This window comes from Muntiacus reevesi, chromosome 17, assembly GCF_963930625.1.
Source record: "Muntiacus reevesi chromosome 17, mMunRee1.1, whole genome shotgun sequence".
Lineage (NCBI taxonomy): Eukaryota > Metazoa > Chordata > Mammalia > Artiodactyla > Cervidae > Muntiacus > Muntiacus reevesi.
The window spans coordinates 38,832,855-38,855,576 of record NC_089265.1 but is presented as its reverse complement, the minus strand read 5'-3'; the positions used below and the strand labels follow the sequence as shown (position 1 = coordinate 38,855,576).

The following is a 22,722-nucleotide window of genomic DNA, read 5'->3' as shown; positions in this document are numbered from 1 at the left end:
ATCACATTTTCTTGTCCTCACAGAAGATTATATTGAGCCCATTTTTTATTCTACCATTGGGACGCCATCACAGAACTGAGTATGCTTGAGGACCTTACACTTCCTGATCCTAGAGAATACTCTCTCCTCTCAGACAAAGGCAAAAGAGAGTCATAAAATCCCCTTTCACGTGTAAAGCAGTGTGTAGTTTCCAAAGGACGTTCCTTGGCACTCTCTCTGTGGTCCTCATGCCTACCTGGGATACAGAGTACGCGGTTATGGCCCCACTGTACTGAGAAGGAAACAGACTTGGAGAGACGGTTTTCAGCCCAAGGTAACGCAGCTGGTGAGGGGCAGGGCTGGATGAAAATGCAGTGCTCAGCGCTCGGCAGCATCATGGCCATCCTTCTGCACAGGGACAAATGGGAGGAAAGCGTGGACTATGAAGACATGCAAGTCTGAGCACACCGCACTCCAACTGAACATTTCCGATGGCTCCATGCTATTGGACTCTGGTTGGGATCAGCCAAGAGAAAGGATGACAGGAGGTCAGAGGCAGTGAGGACAGCAATCTCAGGGAACCTATTCTGACCTCCTCCCTCCTGGGTCTCCAGGAATTGGTTGTGCCTCCTCCACCAAAGCCACAGCTCTGCTGGGCTTCCACTTCTTCCAGCTCTGACTACTGTCTCAGATTTCCAGCAACCACTCCTTCCTCTCTCCTCCTTCAGGCCTAGGGCTGCTAACAGGTCCCCACTCTAGCTAGTGCTAGGGAATTTCAACCGTCTCATGCTGGCTCCCTATATTCTGCCCACAGCACTGTAAATGGTCCTGTCCTTTAACTCTCCTAAAACACCTTGTCGGGTATGCTGTGTCTCTCCTGCAGGAACCCTGGCTATTACACCAACTCTTCCTTCTGTTCCCCAGCAGGGAATATTTCCTTAACCTTCGCTCTCCTCCCAGGCTAAGTTGAGTGCTCCAGCTCTATACTTTTTTTTTTTAATTAATTAATTTTTTTTTATTAGTTGGAGGCTAATTACTTCACAACATTTCAGTGGGTTTTGTCATACATTGACATGAATCAGCCATGGAGTTACATGTATTCCCCATCCTGATCCCCCCTCCCACCTCCCTCTCCACCCGATTCCTCTGGGTTTTCCCAGTGCACCAGGCGGGATGCATGAGACAAGCGCTCGGGCCTAGCTCTATGCTTTTTTATCATCACCTACTCAAGCCCTCCCTCTGCAACATTCACCACAGTTATACTTTTTCATTCAAGGAGGAACTATCTGATTAATTTCTGCTCCCTGTCCTGGATCCTAAGCTTCATTAAAGGAGAGACTTCTGTTTTCTCAGGACACTCACTAAATCTTCGTTAACAAACTGAACAAACAGAAATGGGTCTCACTACCACAGAGAAGGAACATATTCACGATCTAAAAGACACAGTGCAAATCCGTTACCTCTGTGAGAAAGCATCTTCTACCGGCATAACATATCCACTTCAACCTTGGGATCTTAATAAGCAACCTTCAAAAGATGACTTTCCTTTGATGGTGCCATACCATCATCACATTATAATCTAGTTAGCTCCAGTTTACCATGTTCCTCTAGAGACAGAATTCATCCTCAGCTCCCCCTGGATACACAGGCAGTTAACTACAGAAGTGGCTAATTTGGGGCTCATGTGGGGCAGCAGCAGAAAATGGTATGAAATCCTTGCCAGGCCTAATGGGGAAAAGTCAACAATCGGTCCATGTAACAATGGTCCAAAGTTCTGTGAATTTATTTGTAAATAAAGTTTAAAAAAATTAAAAAGATAAGGTCATTTCACATGTACAGATTATTTTAATTACATGCTCTTACGGTTTCCTGGGCAAAGAAATTTTGCAAAATGTTTGGACAGGGCTAAAAAAACTCCAAGAGGGTTCAGAGATATTTATCAGGATTTACTAGGTTAAAATTAACAAATAACACCCAGGTCTTAATGAAAACATGAAACACAACTACCCTGGAATAATAAAGCAAAAATAAACACAGACCATTATTTTTATACTTACTTTGTACTATGCTTATTTAGTACCTTTACCTTATTTATTCATGGTGATGACCATCAAATGTGGGCACCTTATTTTCTCCATAGTACAAATAAAGAAACTGAAAATTAGACAGAATTGAAGTCATACACTTAATAAATGGCAGAGATGAGATAAAAACAAATGTACCTAACTGAAACATCATGCTATGAGCCACTTCCCCCAGTTCTGATTCAAAGCTTTTTCTGTGTGCTGTTCAGGCTACAGTAATATTGGTCACATTTAGTCTTCTTTTCACGCCACCAGTTTTACAACTATCTTCCAAGATTGAGGTCCTGACTCTCCTACAATCAATTCTTCAAGTCATGCTAGTTGTTATGTATTCACTGTTTCTTTATTTGCTTGAGGGTAACAATGGCTGCCCTGAACTGCAAATCCTAACTGTCATTTTTGTATGCCTCAAACTCCTAAATTGTGCCCCACCACTTGGCACTTTCACGGCCATTGCTGCTTCTTCCAGGCATTATTTTATTACATCCACAGATACCACCACTGAACAATCCCAAGTTACAAGAACCCCATGCTTTTGCAATGTCATGTACTTTATCATCATAGCTATCTGGGTTATGATGGGCTCACAACCCATATTTATAGGCTCCCTACCCCACAGACTGCATCCAACTCTTCCAACAACCAAACTGCTAACTAATAGCTTGACTGAACAGCTTCTAGGTAGGAACAGAATGAACTACACAGCCTTCTGCAGGCCACTACATCTCTCACTCTGACTTTTATCAGAGAAGAAGAATTCCAAATCACCTCAAGAGCTACAGAAGACATCCCTTTGTGGCCTCCACAGCTAGGTTTAAATCCTGTTCAGATAACTTGCACTTTCACTATGGCCAGAAGAGTTCTTCAATGACAGCTTCTCATAAGACAGAACTCTACAACTGTTGTGCAATTAAACTGGATTTCCACAAAAATGTTGCCTGTATTTAAATAATGAATATTTAATACTTATGAGCACCCTTGTTTCATCCCAGCTTATTTCTTCTGGCAGAGGACAGATAAATTCATCACCAATCTTTTCACCACCCTTTTACCAGTTCTCCAACGACTTTTCTCTATTATTATGGAAAATACAGAGATGCTGATCACTCTCAGCTTCTCTTCCCGTGACTATCCCCCTTCATATGCTGCCAACAGACTCAGACAAGCTCACTCAGCTCTAAATAAACCCTTTGGTACGCAATCATTCATCAGACATCAAAAGTGACTCCTACTACCTGTTGTGCCAAATACTGCTAGATGCTGGAAATGCAGAGATGAAAATAACCTGTCTAGTAGGGAGAAGTACAATAATGTGTTCTAGTAGCAGTGATAGTATTCTATAACAGGCACAATGAAAGCATGAAAGAGGAATGGTCTGCTCTACTAAGGAGTCTGGAAAGACTTCATTGAGTTGATCTGAAGAGTGAAAATCGACAGATAAGTTGATGTGTGTCATGTGAATAGAGGGAGTGGCAGGAGTTTCAAGCTGAAAGCATATGAAGGCACCAATGAATGACAGAGCCAGTCATGTTTGCTGTTCAGTCACTCAGTCATGTCCAACTCTTTGCAACCCCAGGGACTGCAGCATGCCAGGCTTCCCTGTCATGTCCGGGAGGCAGCAAATTTTCTCAGGAGCATGATGTGTGTGGTAGAGACAGAAGTTGGGCGAATGGTTGAGAAATTAACAGCGCAAGAGCAAAGGGTGATGCTTGATTGTAAATGGTCTTGTACAGGACACTAAGAGCCTGGACTTAATCCTTAAGCAAAGAAGGACCATAAAAATGTTTCCAGTGGAAGAATTATTTCATAGTTGGATTTCAGCAACATCAGTGTGGCATAGATTGGAGGGCAAGATATCAGAGGGTAGTTACTAATCACCATCAGTCCCTTCTTCCGTCCTATCAGAAACTCACTCTGTGATTTACGCCCCTCTGTGTGATTAGCCATCCCCAGCTCAGCCTGGGAAACTCAACATCAAAAAACTAAGATCATGGCATCTGGTCCCATAACTTCATAGCATTTAGATGGGGAAACAATGGAAACAGTGACAGACTTTATTTTCTTGGGCTCCAAAATAACTGCAAATGGTGACTGCAGCCATGAAATTAAAAGACGCTTCCTCCTTGGAAGGAAAGCTATGGCCAACCTAGACAGCATATGAAAAAGTAGAGACAATACTTTGCCAACAAAGGTGCATCTAGTCAAAGCTGTGGTTTTCATAGTAGTTATGTAAAGATGTGAGAGTTGGACTATAAAGAAGGCTGAGCACCAAATAATTGATGCTTTTGAACCATGGTGTTAGAGAAGATTCTTGAGAGTCCCCTAAACTGCAAGACCACACCAGTCAATCCTAAAGGAAATCAACCCTGAATATTCATTGGAAGGACTGATACTAAAGTTGAAGCTCCAATACTTTGGCCACCTGATGCAAAGAGCTGACTCACTGGAAAAGACCCTGATGCTGGGCAAGACTGAAGGCAAAAGGAGAAGAGGGTGGCAGAGGATGAGATGGTTGGATGGTATCACTGACTCAAAGGACATGAGTTTGAGCAAGCTCTGGGAGATAGTGAAGGACAGGGAAGAATGGTGTGCCACAGTCCAAGGGGTCACAAAGAGTCGGACACAACTAAGCAACTGAACAACAACAATAAGTCCCAAACAAAGGAGCCTGACTGGTTCAGGGCAATCATAAGTGGTTCTTTGTCTCTTGCCAGTGATGGCTTTTATACATGTGTGTGTAATACAATATTGCTAATAAGACCAGAGGGGAAGTCTGTTGGGAGCTACTGGAAAATTTTATGCCTTTTAAGACAGACACACAAGAAAGATGTTACTTCCTTCTTGGAAATGATTAAATTTAAATGTGATGCTCAGAGGAACTGGATTAAAACACCTCAGAATCTCACTACCTTCAGCATTTCAGCCAATTTGAATAGGAATTCCTCCTATTTGAGGCCAAAGTTATCTTAACTGGTACAAGTAGGGAAACTAATTGGAAAATATTTGCAATACTCTAGAAAAGACACAGTAAGAATGAGAGCTAAGAATCAGCTGTGGGACAAAGGGAAAGAGAAGAGCCGCAAAAATGCTGGGTTCATAGACACTGAAGAATTTGGAAACTGGAAAGTATAAGAAAAGGTCATGACTGACTCTGGGTTCCTGGCTGAGGTGACGTATAACATCTTCAGTTTTTGCAGCTAGAATGGAATGCTTGCTTGCCTTGCTGACCAGCCACAGTGGCTGTAGAAATTGCTTGTGCTGGTCTTTGAAAAGTGGAGCTGTTTCACTGCTGCTGCTACAGCCACTGCTGCTCACAGAGCGTGCAGCAGAGGCTTCTCCTGTCCCTCACATTGTGCATGGGTACAACTGAACAATGCCCACCTCACTCGGGCCACATGCGCCTTCTCCCCTGCCTCCTACCGCTGCTGAGGCACCATAGCCCCCATCTGGTATGCGTGCAGATGCACCCTGGAGATAAGGGAGGTAACCCTGTGGGGGCACGGTCCACCAGTGGGAGATGGCAGCCAATGGAGAAACCATTCTCCTCCCCCACCCATGAGCTATCTGAAGACAAAGTGGCTTCGTATGATCTCTCTGAAGATGTCTGATGACACCGAGCATGTGGTTTTTCATCAAGCATTGGTCAGCTCAGTAACACTCCTCCCTAATACACCTGCCCTCCCTCCTTTCCTGCCTGGCTCCTGCTCTGGGGAGATGGCCCTCCCTAAGACAGTCCGAGCACATAAGCCTTTCCTGCATGATCTGTGATTTGGGGATCTGAGGCTAAGAAAACAGTGGTCCTTAAACAAAATTCAACGTCTGTTGACATTTTTCTTCAATTCTGTCTTTTCTGGGTTTTTGTACTTCTATATTCTAAACCTAAGCTACTACTCTGGAGTGGAGTGACTGTATCAACAACTCAGATTTAGGGAATTAAGCAAAAAGAAGATACAGGCAGACGCTCTAGGTTCACTGATGCCCAAGTCCTAGTTCTGGGCTGGAGAAGACCAGGTTCTAGTACAGGACTTTGCTTTGTCAAATCTAACTGCTTTTACTGACTGGTTCTCTTTATTTATGTTCTCATCGTGCAAAGCAGATATTAACACAAAGACATCTATGTTAGAAGTTCCTGCTGTATTGAGCCTTTAACAAAGTCAGTAACAAATAACAAAGTCAGCGGTTGCTGCAAATTAGCCTTTCATGTTACTGTCTTATACAGAATGTGAAAGGTTCAGAAATTCAACCCTAGGATGTTCTGGAAGTGCACTGCCTTTTGTGGGAAGGGACTCCACCAGGCAAAAGTTAATAGTAAGCTAACCAATAAAACCATATCAGTGAAAACAAAGTTCTTTTTTTTCCCTAGCTCCCTCCCATGCATGGCTGAGGCACTGAGAATTTCACCTTAGGCAATCTGTGCCTTCTTTAATGATTTTGCAAAAGTGGCATCTGGTATGATAGTTATTAGCAGCACTTACCAGATATTTCTGGTTGCATCCTTTGCCCTTTGGAAATCAGGAATGACCATGAGCCTGGTGGACTACAGTCTGTGGCTGCAAAGAATTGGATACGAGTGAGCACACACATGACTCGCTTTGGCCCATGTAATGTGCCAGGGGTTAAGATGGGTCACTGCTGGGAGGAAGACTGAAAAACGAGGCGCGCGCTTTGCCACATGCTCCTTCTCTTGACAACAGGAATGTCACACATGGAGGCGGCTTCCTCGGCCTGGGTCTCAGGGTGAGAATAAGACAAAATACAGCCCTCAGCTAGCCTGCAGTGGATTAAACAAGCAATATATACAGCTCTACTGATTTAAACCATGGAGGTCTGCGGGCTGACTGTTAGAGCAGCATAACCTAGTTCACCCCAACAAGCCCAGCTAAACCACACCCCTGCGGCGCTGATGATTTCTGACTCAGATTCCCCAGTGTGTTCACAGAACTCGGATGCTGTGCTGTGACTCTGGTGCCACAGTTCACTAAATTCTTACAGTCATCACATGTTAAGCATTCTTAACTCATTTTAAAATTGACTTCCAAAAGATTAAGGTCAAATGTCAGCATCTTGAAAGGTACAGAGGCTGGCCTGGAGCACAGTTATCTTGACTAGAAAATCCATCAAGTACATTAAAGCCCCTAGCTTCCTCTTCCAAATGCCCTGAAAAACAGTCTGTGATTGTTGTTTATTCGGTCTTCTTGGCTTGCCTTGAAAGCTGCACTTTGCTTTCATAGCAAATGAAAGCACTTTCCTGTGCTGGTTCTGGCATCTTTCTGCAGTGCCCTCACAGGAGCAGATTCTATCCAAGCTCAGGAGAATCCTGGCACAGACACACCATCTGCTTCACTCACCCACATTCAGGAAATCTCCGTGGGGGCCCCCTCAGGACTTCAGGGGACAAAGAGATCCGTTAAAACCCAGATCCATTCTCTACCTCTACCTCCTCACCTGAACTACAGAGAATTAACCTCAGGGATGAGTTTCTGTGGTGTATGATCTAACATGAACCTTGGCCTCTGCACCAGGCTGAAGTAATGGCCTCCAAAATTGATGTCTACCCAGAATCCTTGAATGTGACTGTATTTGGGAAGATGGTTTTTACAGATATATCAAATTAACTGAACTAGGGAGAGCCCTAAATCCAATATGCCTGGTGCCGTTACAAGGAGAAAGGGGCTTACCCAGAGACATAAGACACACAGGGGGAGCGCCACCCAGAGGAACGAGACTGCAGTGACGCATTTTAAGGAACACTGAGGACCGTCAGCAGCCTCAAGAAGCAAGGGAAAGGCGAGGAAGGGCCTTCCCCCAGAGCCTTCAGGGGGAGCATGGGCTTGCTGACACCCTGATTGTGGACTTTTGACCTCTGGAACTGGGAGAGAATATATTTCTATTGTTTTAAGCTACCTCGTTTGCGGTAATTTGTTATGAAAGCCCCAGGAAAGTAAAACAGCCTCCAAACTCCAAGTCAGAGGGAAATATAATACATACACAAAACAGACACACAAGATATACACAAAAAACATATACAAAACAGATACATATACATGTGTACATGTATTACAGAGACTGTTTTTCACAATCACATCCTATCCTCATACACATTTCAAAAATCACAAATAAAATATCAGTCTGATTACCAACCCAGAACATACGAAGAATGACTTTACATTGCTCCTAAAGTCACTGTGCAGTCCTAGCAGACCTGAGCTCGCACATAGCTCTTCCACTTAGGAGCAATGCGCCTCAAAGCAAATCAGTTAAATCTGTGGATCTCTGGTCCCTTTATCTAGATCACGAGGCAAATAACAGATCTTGAATTTGCCAGGTGGTGTGGCTGGCGTTTACCATTCTTTGGTGCCTCTCTGAACTCTCATCTGAACCTTCTTCCTTTGCTTGGGGAATGTCCCACGTTGGAGGCACACACCTCCAACCTGGGAAGGGGTCTCGTGCTCTTTTCCAGTATCCCTGAGGCAAGACTGAGGCGCTATAGATAAGATGCACTTTGCACGTGAAACTGACAGTGCACAGACTCAGGCAGCACAGAATCCACACTGGTGAGGTCAAGGCCATCTCCAGGTTCCACCAGCGCAACAGAGAAAGCTTCTAAGGACATCACTCAAGAGTAGTATCGGGTGAGGTTATGTATGCTGGGGTGTCTACGTCTGGCTACCCTGATGTCTCCCAGAGATCAATTCCGTAGCATGATTTTGGAAATTATTTTTGGTCTTGTAGCCTCCATGCCTAGTTCTCTGATGACCTGCATACATTTAGGAAATTCTTCTTTCTTTTTTTGTTCTTTATTTTCTTAAGTAAGGAGAGTTGGTTTCTGATGCTGGCAGCTAAGAACCCTGGCTAACAGACAAGGATTATAATGAGAGGAGATATGCGAAGCACCTAGCAGGAGTCACTTCCCTTCTTCCCACTTTCCTACACAGCTCTAAACAAGGATTCTGCTGGCAATGGCTAACAACACTCAGGGCTGAGAAGTGGAGGATTTGAAGAATGGATAAAGAAAATGTGGTATACACACACAATGGAATATTATGCTGTCTTAAAAAAGGAGATCTTGCCATGTGTGGCATGGGGCTTCCCAGGTGGCTCGGTGGTAAAGAATCCGCCTGCCTATGCAGGAGACATGGGTTCGATCCCTGGACTGGGAAGAACCCCTGGAGAAGGGAATGTAACCCCCTCCAGTATCCTTGCTGGGAAAATCCTATGGACATAAGTGCCTGGGGGACTACGGTCCATGAGGTCGCAGACAGTAGGACAGGACTGAGCATGCATACCATGTGCGACAACATGGATGAACCTGGAGGACAATACTTTAAGTGGAATAAGTCAGACATAGAGGGATGAATACTGCATGATTTCGCGTATATGAAGTAGTTAAAAGAGTCAGGCTCTTAGAAGCAGAGTAGAATGGTGGTTGTTGCCAGTGGCTGGAAAAGAGATGAAAATAGGAAAGTATCAGTCAAAAGGTACGAAGTTTGGGTTACGGAGGATGAATCATTCTTACTTTCTAGACCTCTATTGGTGCCTAGAGTTACCAATACCACAGTTGTTACTTTAAAAGTTGCTAAGAGAGTGGATCTTATATTAAGTGTTCTCATCAGAAAATAATAATAGTTACTATCATAAATAAAGAAACCAGGAGAAAACTTTTGGAAATGATGGACATGGTTATGGCCAAGATTGCGGTGCTAGTTTCATGGGTGTATTATGTGTGCATGTGTGCATGCTCAGTCGTGTCCAACTTTTTGAAACCCCTTGGACTGTAGCCCATCAGGCTTCTCTGTCCCTGGGATTCTCCAGGCAAGAATAGTGGAGGGGGTTGCCATGCCCTCCTCCAGAGGATCTGTCCAAATCATGGATCGAACCCGGGTCTCCTGCATCTCCTGCATTGGCATGCAGATTCTTTACCACTGAACCACATGGGAAGCCCCTCGTGGGTGTATACGTATCTCCAAACTCATCAAGTCGTATACATTAAATATGTACAGCTTTCTGTCTGTGCTTCATACCTCATTAAACAGTTTAACATTTTTTTTCAGGAAGTGAGACCTGTTTTAACAGGTGTCAACATGACTATCTGGCAGGCATGTGCTGAGGCCTTTACTCCCTCTGTGATGAAGGCTGGCCCTCATTCATGCACCAGGCTGAACAAATAGAGCAGCAGCAGTGCTTTAAAGTCAGAGAATTTCAGAGCAGGCAGGATCAGGTCCAGATATTTGACCAGACTGATGATAAGTTCACACCAAAGAAAACTCACACTGGACAAGCCAGAAGCTCAGGCTCTGCGAATCTGCACACCATCTGACAATCCGAACAGGTGGCTTTGCATGTTTGTTGTAGTTATTTATGTTTTCTTTTAAGCCTTTAAATCCCTGAATCCCTTCCATCTAAGTCCACCTCACTTGTGGATGCACGAAGCAGCTGGGGATTCTCTCCTTTACTGAAAATGATGATTTTTTTTTCTTTAAATAATAAGTTCCCGGCTCCTGCTTACTCTCACAAGTTTCCAGCAACTGGTGCCCTGACAAATGAAGTGTCAAAACATTTCCAAATTAAAACCCTACAGCTCATATAGCCCCACACCTTCAGCAGGGTGGACTTTCCTGCTTGTTCCGAGCGCATACTCAAAGACACTAAGAATAGCCAGATGGCAATTAACAGAAGCTCCGAGGAGGGCAGTGGAGTGGGTGCCAGCAGGGTCAGTTTCCTGGACAGATTCCAAACGGAGTCCTCAGCCAGCAGTGCTCCTGCCAAGGAAGGATTTTCATTAAAACTGCATGGAGGAGGCAGGATGAAAAACCAAGATTTGAAAGATATAAAATGATTGCTGAGGTGGAAACTTCAGCACCATCCCCGAGACCGCTAATAACAATGATACTTGCTACTAAGGACTGAGCTGATATTTGAGACCATGTACTGAGCATTTCCTATGCAGTGTATCATCCTGATCTCGCAAGGATTCTAGGAAGTGACTGCTGCTCTCACAGACAAGAAAATGGAAGCCCAGAGATGGTAGAAAACCTGTCAAGATCTCAAGGCAAACAGGATAAAGGTCTATGGCAGGTGCACAGTAAGTGGCCAAGTTAAAGTTTAATCTCAGCTCTCTGGCTCCAAAATTCACGAATTTAACCATGGTACAATGCTGCATCATACATGCATGGGGGTGTTTTAAACAACCACAATCATTCCATCCTTAAGCCCAGAGAAACAAAAGTCTCTCTTGGCAATTTCAGCCAACATTCCCATGAGCAACCTCCTTCCCATAGGTTATGCGCACTAACTGGGCTCAACTTCTGGCCTTCTCATTTATTAGCTGTATAAATTCAGGTAGATTATCAACAGTCCCAAGTCTTAGCTCTCTCATCTCTAAAATGGCAAAAATATTAGTCTCTAATTAAGCTGTAATGATTAAAAAAAAAAACTGCTGCAACTGAATTTTTGTGCCCTCCAAAATCCACAGGTTGATACCCCAATCCCCAAGGTGAAGGAATTTGAATACTTGGCCTTTGGGTGGTAATTAGGTCACAAGGGCAGAGTCGTCACGGTGGGATTAGTGTCCTTATAAGAGGAAGCAGAGGATGGCTTGCTTCCTCTCCCTCTTATGTGAGGACATGGCAAGAAGCTTGCCGTCCACAAGCCAGGAAAAGAACCCTCACCAGTCACCAGCTCTACAGGGACAATGATCTTGGACTACAAGAAATCAATGCTGTGTTAAGACATGCTGTCTAGAGTATTTTGTTACAGCATCGTGAACTGAGACAGAAATAGTATATGAAAAGCTAGCTCTTGGTGCGGTGCCTCCATATACTAAGTTCTTCAATAAACAATAAACACTGGGACTGAAAAGACAGATGGTGGGAAAGAATGAAGGTGGGAGGAGGTGACAGAGGATGAGATGGTTGGATGGCATCAGTGACTCGCTGGACATGAGTTTTAGCAAAGTCTGGGAGATAGTGAAGGATAGGGAAGCCTAGTATGCTGCAGTCCATGGAGCTGCAGAGTCGGACACGACTTAATGACTGAAAACAACAACAACAAAAAATGATCATTCTAAACCCAAGCCCTTTTAGGTAATCAGTTTCAATGAGCAAGAAAACAAGAACTTAGAGAAAACGTAGCATCCTCCATGGACTCAAGGGGGTTATTCTAGTGTGGTCTTCAGCATGATGAAGCAAACAAAAAAGGACTTCAAAACATTCTGGGGTTTGTCATGGATTTGGTAGGTCTGGAGTTAGGGTGACCAACCATCCTGGTTTGTCTGGTACTGAGGGGATTCCTGGGACATTAAAACTGGGATAATTGGTTCTTTCACTTTTCAGAGGGGAGGAGATACTTCAGGAGTGGACAGGACTGGAAACAAGAGTGCTCACCTCCCTGTCCTCGTTCTACCTCCTAACAGAAGTGACCTACCTGACTGTGATGCTGGAAGCCAGTCTGAGCCTGCAGAGCACTGTCCTGGGAAGAGGCCAGCCTGTCTGCCCTCCGCCCAAGCATGTGTTCTTGAGCCTCCCACGTGGAAGCTCGCTGGGTGGGCACTGGACCTGTCTGGGTAGACCAGACGTTCAGAACACAAGTGCGTGGAAAAGTTTAGTTTGGGGGGAAATGGGTGGGAACTTTGGACACATGTCCAAGCTCCATACTGCAAATAGCGTTGCCAACAATAAAGCTGATATTGTGATTTCTACCTGACATCTGTGTCTATTTCTAAACTGGTTCAGAATTCAGAGGGGGAAAGGGTATAATTAATTATGAAACATGTCATTAGTTATCACCTTCATAAACCCCAACAGATGGATGCCTATTTTATTTCACTGTCAGAAAAACCCATTCCAGGCTGGCAAGAAGAAAGTATTTCATAGAATCCAATAAGGTTAGAGGAGGGAGTGACCTTAGAGATGACCTGGTCAATATCTTTTGTTTTCATAGATGAAAAGAAATACAAATGAAATAGCAAAGTGACAAAATCCCTGTGAGATTCTGTGAAAAACTCATCAAGTGCAGATTATTAGTAGTTTGGGGAGTGGTCTTTAAAGTTACAATAAGAAATAAAAACAGATTATAGATAACATAGAAAATAGGCTATAGATTAAAAAAATAGATTAGAGATTAAAACTAAGCAATTTCAGAAGGAGAGAAACTTCTAAAAATAAAAGCATTACTTCCAAGAAACCTCTTCAAACCACCGAGAAGCAACCAACAGTTGACAGCTGAATTATATCAACTGTCAAGATAACAGTAAGACTTAGTTCAGTTAGACTGCTTATCCACAATTTTGAATATCAGGTAGGGTGTCAAAAGAAACAAGCTCTGTCCTTCTGTCTTCATCATGCCTACCTATCATAGCCTGACCTCCACAGTAGGAACGTTTACTTCCTCACTGTTAACCAGGAATGCCCAGGGCAGAGGAAAGGTCCCGGAACCTCAACACATGAGACCCTTGGATCAGACAAAGCCATTTCTGGTCATACCTTCTTCTCTTGCCCACCAGAGTACTTATGTTTGACTTTTTAAAAATGTCTAGTTTTGGATAAGTCAGAGAAAGCCCACCTCACTCTGACTGTCTCACTAAACACAGCTTTAAAACCTGGACAGAACGCATGGAGCAGCTACTTGAAGCCTCTGAAAAGTCAACAGTAGTGGGGAGGCTGGGGAAGATGATCAGAATTCCAAATACTACCGAGCCATGTATTGCCTTACCCTCAACAGGGGCCTGAACTCAACACACCAGCTGAGGAGGCCAGGGTCCAGGCAAGAGAGCTCTAGCTGGGAGAAGGGAACTGCTAATGCCCAAAGAGAGTGTGGAAAGCCTAGTTTTTCCCTTGCTCTTTTTTTTTTTCTTTTCCTCTCCCCTCCCTCCCTTTCTTCTTCCCTTTCCTCCCTTTTTCTATGCTGCAGCCCACAAATCTTACAGAGTCACATCATCACATCAGCCCACACTGTAAGAGAAGGGACACTTCCTCTGCCTTCAGTGGGGCCACAGATCCCAGAGGCAAGGACCAAGCCCCATTGCCTCCTCTCCTCTCCTGTCCTCTCTCTGCTCGGTGATACCTAGGCAAGGCCATGGGTGTGCATGGCAGAGTCAGCCTTTTGGCCAGGGACTAAAAAGTGGTCCCAGGGAACCAGAAAGTACCAGGCAGACATGGAGAGGAAGAACCTGGGCAAAGAAACCCCAACACTCACCCTCAAACTGTACATGCACGGATCCCATCTTAATTAGCACATCAAAACTCTGAGAACTCTACCGAGGTGCCAGACTGACCACTGGGTGACATGCACATGGGACAGAGCCAGATGGCACCGTGAAGGCTTTGAAAAGTGAAATGGCGTGGAAACCAGAGCCCCCAGCAGATCAACTAGTGCTGTGAGCCTAAGCAGGCTGAATGAATCCTCAATTGGAAATATCAACACTCTCTATAGGCTTTAAACAAGACCCAGGGTCTCATAACATAATAACCAAGATGAATGTAAAACAACCCAAAATTCCCTGGCATAGGAAGACTGAGGGAAGTACCAATTCCCTGGGAACAGATAATTAACTGTAGTGAACACAGCAGTGACACAGATGTTAGAATTATCTGGCAAATCTTTCAAGTCACTATTATAAAAAAAGGCTCCAAGCCTCAATCATAAACACTACTGATTCAAGGGAAAAATAAATGGTCTTAGTCAAGAAATACATGACATAAAGAAGAGCCAAATGGAAATTTTAGAGCTGAAAAATACAATAACCAAAATTAAAAGTTCTCTGATGGGTTCAATAGCAGAATGGACATGACAGCAGAAAACAAACCATGAGGAAATCAACTTCAAGCTGGGCGCCTATGTGTCACTATTTTTTCATGTGTCTTTTCTCTGCTTTAATTAACTATTTCACCACCATAAACTACATCAGGATTTAGTAGCTTAAACTAGAACCAATATATTATTTCTCCCAGCTCTGTGGGAAGGCTGGGCAGTTTCTCTATGGATCTTGCCTGGATTCACTCCTGTTCCTACATTCAGCTGGAGAGGTGGTTGGACAGAAAGGTCCAGCCTGGCCTCACTCACCAGTCTGGCAGTTGGTACTGGCTACTGACTGGACTGCCTTACTTCTCCACCTAACCTCCCAATCTCCAGTGAGCTCAGTTCAGTTCAGTCACTCAGTCATGTCCGACTCCCTGCGACCCTATGAACTGCAGCACACCAGGCCTCCCTCTCCATCACCAACTCCCGGAGGTCACCCAAAACCATGTCCATTGAGTCAGTGATGCCATTGAACCATCTCATCCTCTGTTGTCCCCTTCTCCTCCTGCCCTCAATCTTTGCCAGCTTCAGGGTCTTTTCCAATGAGTCAGCTCTTTGCATCAGGTGGCCAAAGTACTGGAGTTGCAGCTTCAACATCAGTCCTTCCAATGAACACCCAGGACTGATCTCCTTTAGGATGCACTGGCTGGATCTCCTTGCAATCTCTCAAGGGACTCTCAAGAGTATTCTCCAACACCACAGTTCAAAAGCATCAATTCTTCGGTGCTCAGCTTTCTTTATCATCCAACTCTCACATCCATACATGACCACTGGAAAAACCACAGCCTTGACTAGACAGAACTTTGTTGGCAAAGTAATGTCTCTGCTTTTTAATATGCTGTCTAGGTTGGTCATAACTTTCCTTTCAAGGAGTAAATGTCTTTTAATTTCATGGCTGCAATGGCTAGACAGGACTTATTGTCATTTATGGTGGTCTCTGTGCCAAGAGGGTGAATGAAGCCAGAAGTCTCATGAAGACGGAGACTCTGAAAGGCACGCAACATCATCTTTGTCATATTCTACTGACCAAAATACATCTCAAGGATTGTGCAGAGATGAAGGACAAAAAATAAAACTATCTCTTCATGAAAGGAGCAGCTGTACAACTTTGCAAACGTGTGTGAACACAGGGATGAGATCCTGATTTGACGATTCTACCACATTCCTCCAGTCAAATTAATGCTGAAAATCTCAAAGGCCACTGATCTATAGTGACTGTGGCAGGAGACGAAATTCTGAGGCTCAGAAAAATCTAACGCTTTGCCTAAGATCACAAAGCTAGTAAGTGGGAAAATATGAAACTAGATCCCAGGACTGCTGATTCACTGACCCCTGATCTTGTTTTCTGAGATGAGCTATACAGTATTTGGAACACTTTGGCTGTTTAACAGGTCGGAAAACAATGGACAACACTTGTACTGTGTGTTAGCAATCATTCATCATTCAGATCCATTTTGTGAAGGAAATAAATGCAGGCACTTATGGAGTCTATGAAAAAAAAAGTGAAGTAAAGTGACACAATAAGAGCTATTCATTATGTAGCAATAAAGCTCCTAACCTGTTCTGTGCATCGAAACACAGTGCATTCAGCCTCTCAAGTTCCTGGCACTCAAAGCTTAACTCCCTTTTGGGGCAAAATTCACATAACATACAATCAGCTAGTAACCCTTTTAAAGTGTCCAACTCAGTAGCTTTTGGTACATGCACTATGATATGCAACCATTACATCTAGCAAGATACCTTCAGCTCCTTCCAAAAGGCACTGTACCCACTAGCAGTCCCTCCCCAAGTCCCTTCCCCCGGCCCCTGGGAATCACCAGGCTGCCTTCTCTCCATGGGCTTCTATTCTGGATACTTCCTATAAATGGAATCATATGAGCTTTGTAACTGGCTGCTTTCACTGAGCATGTTTCCATGGTTCATCTGCATTGCCGTGTGTATCAGCATTACACTCCTTTTTATGAACAATATAAATATAAGCAATATTCCACTATATGGATACACCATGTTTTGGTCATCTATTCATCAGTTGATGGGCATTTGGAATTCTCCCACTTTTTGGCTAATGTGAACAGTGCTGTTATGAATATTCACATACAGATGGTTATTTCAATACCTGCTTTTAATTCTTTCCATTAGGTATAGACTTAAAGCTGAATTTTGAGTCCAGTTTTTGATAAGGCTTCTTAAAATGGTTTGAGAAAATAAACTGCTGCCAGCATTACCTTATTTCTAAAGAGAGTGTGGTTCTGGGGGATGGTTCTGTGGTAAGTGGCTGTCATCACAAAATCTCGCATCACATTCTGCTGCTGGGAAAGGCAGCCGTAAAACTGTGAGGGAGAGAGAAGGAGAGGGAGAGTAAACACACAAGGCAGGACCTTCACAAACACATACAGCCACCATGGTCAAGGCACGCTTGAGGGGAGCTGAGGCTCTGAGGCTCTAACTCTCAGGAGAACAGAGGCTCTGAGACAGTGGTGACCTGTCCACACCAGCCCTATGTATAAGGCTGGTAACTCTAAGGAGACGCCAGACTTGACTGTTGCTCCATACTATAGATTCAGGCCTAGTTCTTGAACAACTGGTGTTGAGGGTCCTCCCCAAAGCAGAGGCTGAAAGCACAGTGCAGTTCAGTCACTCAATTGTGCCCGACGCTTTGCGACCCATGGGCTGCAGCACGTCAGGCCTCCCTGTCCATCACCAACTCCCGGAGTTTATTCAAACTCATGCCCATTGAGTCGGTGATGCCATCCAACCATCTCATCCTCTGTCGTCCCCTTCTCCTCCTGCCCTCAGTCTTTCCCAAAATCAGGGTCTTTTTAAATGAGTCAGTTCTTTGCATCAGGTGGCCAAAGGACTACAGTTTCAGCTTCAGCAACAGTCCTTCCAATGAATATTCAGGACTGATTTCCTTTAGGATGGACTAGTTGGATCTCTTAGCTGTCCAAGGGAGACTCAACAGTATTCTCCAACACCACAGTTCAAAAGCATCAATTATTCAGCACTCAGCTTTCTTTATAGTCCAACTCTCACATCCATACGTGACAATTGGGAAAACCATAGCTTTGACTAGACAGACCTTTGTTGGCAAAGTAATGTCTTTACTTTTTAATATGCTCTCTAGGTTGGTCATAACTTTTCTTCCAAGGAGCAAATTCTTTTAATTTCATGGCTGCAGTCACCATCTACAGTCATTTTCAAGCCCCCAAAAATAAAGTCTGTCACTGTTTCCACTGTTTCCCCATCAATTTGCCATGAAGTAATGGGACCAGATGCCATGGTTTTAGTTTTCTGAATGTTGAGCTTTAAGCCAACTCTTTCACTCTCCTCTTTCATTTTCATCAAGAGGCTCTTTAGTTCTTCTTCACTTTCTGCCATAAGAGTGCTGTCATCTGCATGTCTGAGGTTGTTGATATTTCTCCTGGAAATCTTGATTCCAGCTTATGCTTCATCCAGTCCAGCATTTCTCTGGATGTACTCTGTATGTAAGTTAAAAAAACAGGGTGACAATATACAGCCTTGATGTACTCCTTTCCTGATTTGGAACCAGTCTGTTGTTCCATGTCCAGTTCTAACTGTTGCTTCTTGACCTGCATACAGATTTCTCAAGAGGCAGGTCAGGTGGTCTGGTACTCCCATCTCTTTCAGAATTTTCCACAGTTTATTGTGATCCACACAGTCAAAGGCTTTGTAACAGTCAATAAAGCAGAAATAGATGTTTTTCTGGAACTCTCTTGCTTTTTCTATGATCCAGCGGATGTTGGCAATTTGATTTCTGGTTCCTCTCCGTGTTTTAAATTCAACTTGAATACCTGGAAGTTCACGGTTCACATATTGTTGAAACCTGGCTTGGAGAATTTTCAGCATTACTTTACTAGCGTGTGAGATGAGTGTAATTGTGTGATAGTTTGAGCATTCTTTGGGATTGCCTTTCTTAGGGATTGGAATGAAAACTGACCTTTTCCAGTCCTGTGGCCACTGCTGAGTTTTCCAAATTTGCTGGCATGTTGAGTGCAGCACTTTCATAGCATCAGCTATTAGGATTTGAAATAGCTCAAGTGGAATTCCACCACCTCCACTGGCTTTGTCTGTAGTGATGCTTCCTAAGGCCCACTTGACTTTGCATTTCGGGATGTCTGGTTCCAGGTGAGTGATCACACCATCGGGATCATCTGGGTCGTGAAGATCTTTTCTGTACAGTTCTTCTGTGTATTCTTGCCACTTCTCAGCTTTTTTGCATTTCTTTTTCTTGGGGATGGTCGTGATCCCTGTCTCCTGTACAGTGTCATGAACCTTTATCCATGGTTCTTCAGGCACTCTGTCTATCAGATCTAATCCCTTGAATCTATTTCTCACTTTCATTGTATAATTGAAAGGGATTTGATTAAGTCATACCTGAATGATCTAGTGGTTTTCCCTACTTACTTCAATTTAAGTCTGAATTTGGCAATAAGGAGTTCATGATCTGAGACACAGTCAGTTCCTGGTCTTGTTTTTGCTGACTGTATAGAGCTTCTCCATCTTTGGCTGCAAAGAATATAATCAATCTGATTTCGGTATTGACCATCTGGTGATGTCCATGTGTAAAGTCTTTTGAGTTGTTGGAAGAGGGTGTTTGCTATGACAAGTACGTTCTCTTAGCAAAACTTTATTAGTTTTTGCCCTGCTTCATTCTGTACTCCAAGGTCAAATTTGCCTGTTACTCCAGGTGTTTCTTGACTTCCTACTTTTGCATTCCAGTCCCCTAAAATGAAAACGACATCTTTTTTCAGTGTTAGTTCTAGAAGGTCTTATAGGTCTTCATAGAACCATTCTACTTCAGCCTCTTCAGCATTACTGGTTGGGGCATAGATTTGGATTACTGTGATATTGAATGGTTTACCTTGGAAATGAACAGAGATCATTCTGTCATTTTTGAGACTGCATCCAAGTACTGCATTTCAGACTCTTTTGTTGACTATGATGGCTACTCCATTTCTTCTAAGTGATTCTTGCCCACAGTAGTAGATATAATGGTCATCTGAGTTAAATTCACCCATTCTAGTCCATTTTAGTTTGTTGATTCCTAAAATATCAGTGTTCACTCGTGCCATCTCCTGTTTCACCACTTTCAATTTGCCTTTGTTCATGGACTTAACATTCCAGGTTCCTATGCAATATTGCTCTTTACAGCATCAGACTTCACTTCCATCACCAGTCACATCCACAACTGGGTGTTGTTTTTGCCTTGGCTCTGTCTCTTCATTCTTTCTGAAGTTATTTCTCAACTGATCTCCAGTAGCATATTGGGCAACTACTGACCTGGGGAGTTTATGTCTCAGTGTCCTATCTTTTTGCCTTTTTACACTGTTCATGGGGTTCTCAAGGCAAGAATACTGAAGTGGTTTACCATTCCCTTCTCCAGTGGAGCATGTATTGTCAGAAGTCTCCACCATGACCTGTCCATCTTGGGTGGCCCTACACGGCATGGTTCATAGTTTCATTGAGTTAGACAAGGCTGTGGTCCATGTGATCAGATTAGTCATGAGAAACACAGGGGACTTCCCTGGTGGTCCAGTGGTTAAGAATTTGCCCTGCAACACAGGGCACATCGGTTTGATCGCTGGTAGGAGAACTCAGATCCCATATGCCACAGAGCAACTAAGCCCACATGCCGCAATTACTGAGCCCACATGCCACAACTAGAGAGTCCACGTGCTGCAATAATGGCTCCTACAGGTAGCAATGAAGATCCTGCATGCTGCAACTAAGACCCAATCCAATGAAAAAAGAATTAAAGAGAGAAGTGAGAGAGAAAGGGGCAAAGGACAAAAGGGATGGCCCTGAAGAGTCCCATCAGCCTAGAGAAAAAGCAAAGTCTTGGATAGAAATCCCAGGAGAAGGTGGGGATGCGGCAGAAGGCACTGATGGTAGTAATCTGAGGAAGCAAGCCAGCTAGGTGGTGTGGTGCATGTAAGTCCACGAGAACTGAGTCAGTAATAAATACCATGACTGTAGTGGTCACCATTTTGGAGAATATGCCACGTGCCAGGTACCATGCTAAGTGCTTCACTTATATCCTCTAATCAAAGTACATCACCACAACAATCAGAAATATGTTCACCAGATGAGGGAATGTTCCTGCTCTCAGAGGACCATACGTTAAAAACCACTTCGCTCTCTTCTCTACCCACCACCCCACCCAGGTGTGTGTCACTTTGAAAAGACACAGTTCCGCCAGGGGCCACCTCCCTGACCCGGAAGCACTGTGCAACAGACACCTCTTCTGTCCGCTGGCTGAACACTGAGTGTTCCTCTTTCTCACACTAGTATCTTCTCAAGGGATTTGAAAATGCACGGAACTCTGCAAGGAGAAGAGAGAAGATATATTTCTATACCTTGGAAACCATAGCATTACCCTTCAAAAAATTCCAACTGAGAAAATATTAGAAGATTACAACAGCACGATCACCCCAGAACACATGTGTGATACGGAATGGCAAGGTGGGAAGGGGCACTACTCCGAGCTGTGAGACCCTTATTTACACTTGTCAGACATATCTGCATTCAGAAATGTCGAGTACGAGAGTGGAACGGAACACGGGCAGAGTTTGGGCTCGCCGAATTCTCCTGGTACATGCTAACAGGGCTCACAGGCTTATCCTCACTAGTGCTGGGGAAGGCAACTGCTGATGGTAAGAAAAAAATGTATATGTGAGTACAAACTATAGATGTATATAAGTAAATATATACTGGGTCCAATCCCTGGGTCGGGAAGATCCCCTGGAGAAGGGAATGAGCATCCATCCCAGTATTCTTGCCTGGGAAATAACACGGACAGAGGAGCCTGGTGGGCTATAGTCCATGGGGATCGCAAAGAGTCAGACATGACTTAGCAACTAACACTTTCACTTTCAACCTCATTCTATTATCATAGTGACATTCCTCTCCCCCCACATTTAGTATTCTCTACGCGTACGGGGAAAGGGTAAAATAACTGGGGATATGTGAATATATAAGGGAATGCTTTTATTATTTGAGAAAAAAAAAATAGAAGTGAAAGTTCAAAAAATACCAGAAGTGATAGACAACACAGTATGCACAGTTGTCGAATTCTGTGATTTCTGCCTTAGAAATGTCTCTCGAAGTCCTGCCCAGCGGGGCTCGCTGCCTGTGGTCTTGCCCCTCTCCACTTCTGGGGCTGTGAGCAGGTCTCTCCTTCCAGCCCACATCGGATCCCTAATGCTCATCCAGTCCGGATTCACCATGAGCTCCTCACGCTCTGTCCGCCCCATGCACATGCCCTCCACACCCGCTTTCTGCACATACAAGACATACACACACAAGACATACAAGGCAGCACTGCCATGCTGGAGCACTTACACATTCCCACGTCAACCTGGGCCTGGCCTGGCTTCTTGATTTTGAAACCCCCATCTCTTCTGCTTAGAGTACCTTCTGACCTCAAACTACTATTCATCATCCAAGAATCAGTTCAACAAGCATTTCTTCATTGCTGTGTTCACCCATAGGCAGAATGAACTGCTGCAAACACACCGGGCCTCAACACTTGGCTACAGATCAGAATCACCTAGGAAGGTTTTTGTTTTTGTTTTTTAATATACATGCTGGACCCTCATCCTATACTTGGAAATTCAATGCTCTGGTGTGGGGACAAGGCATCTCTATTTTTCTCAATAGCTTCCACTTAGTTTTTATATGCAGCCAGGGAGAAGAACATGTGTTCTCATCTCAGGCTCTCAGCTTACCATTTTATTTCATATTTTACTGAATTCATCAATTTTTGAACTGTCCATCTCTCTGTCTATATCAAACTCTTTTAGGGCATGGTTTAGGGAGGTGGGTCAAGCTTTATTATTATAAT

At 43.9% G+C, this 22,722-nt stretch overlaps 1 pseudogene; it reads right to left on the bottom strand.

Moving 5' to 3' along the window:
- Window positions 1-22,138, bottom strand: part of LOC136148340 (histone-arginine methyltransferase CARM1-like) — a 125,178-nt pseudogene extending 103,040 nt beyond the window's left edge.
- Between the last annotated feature and the right edge of the window lie 584 nt (window positions 22,139-22,722).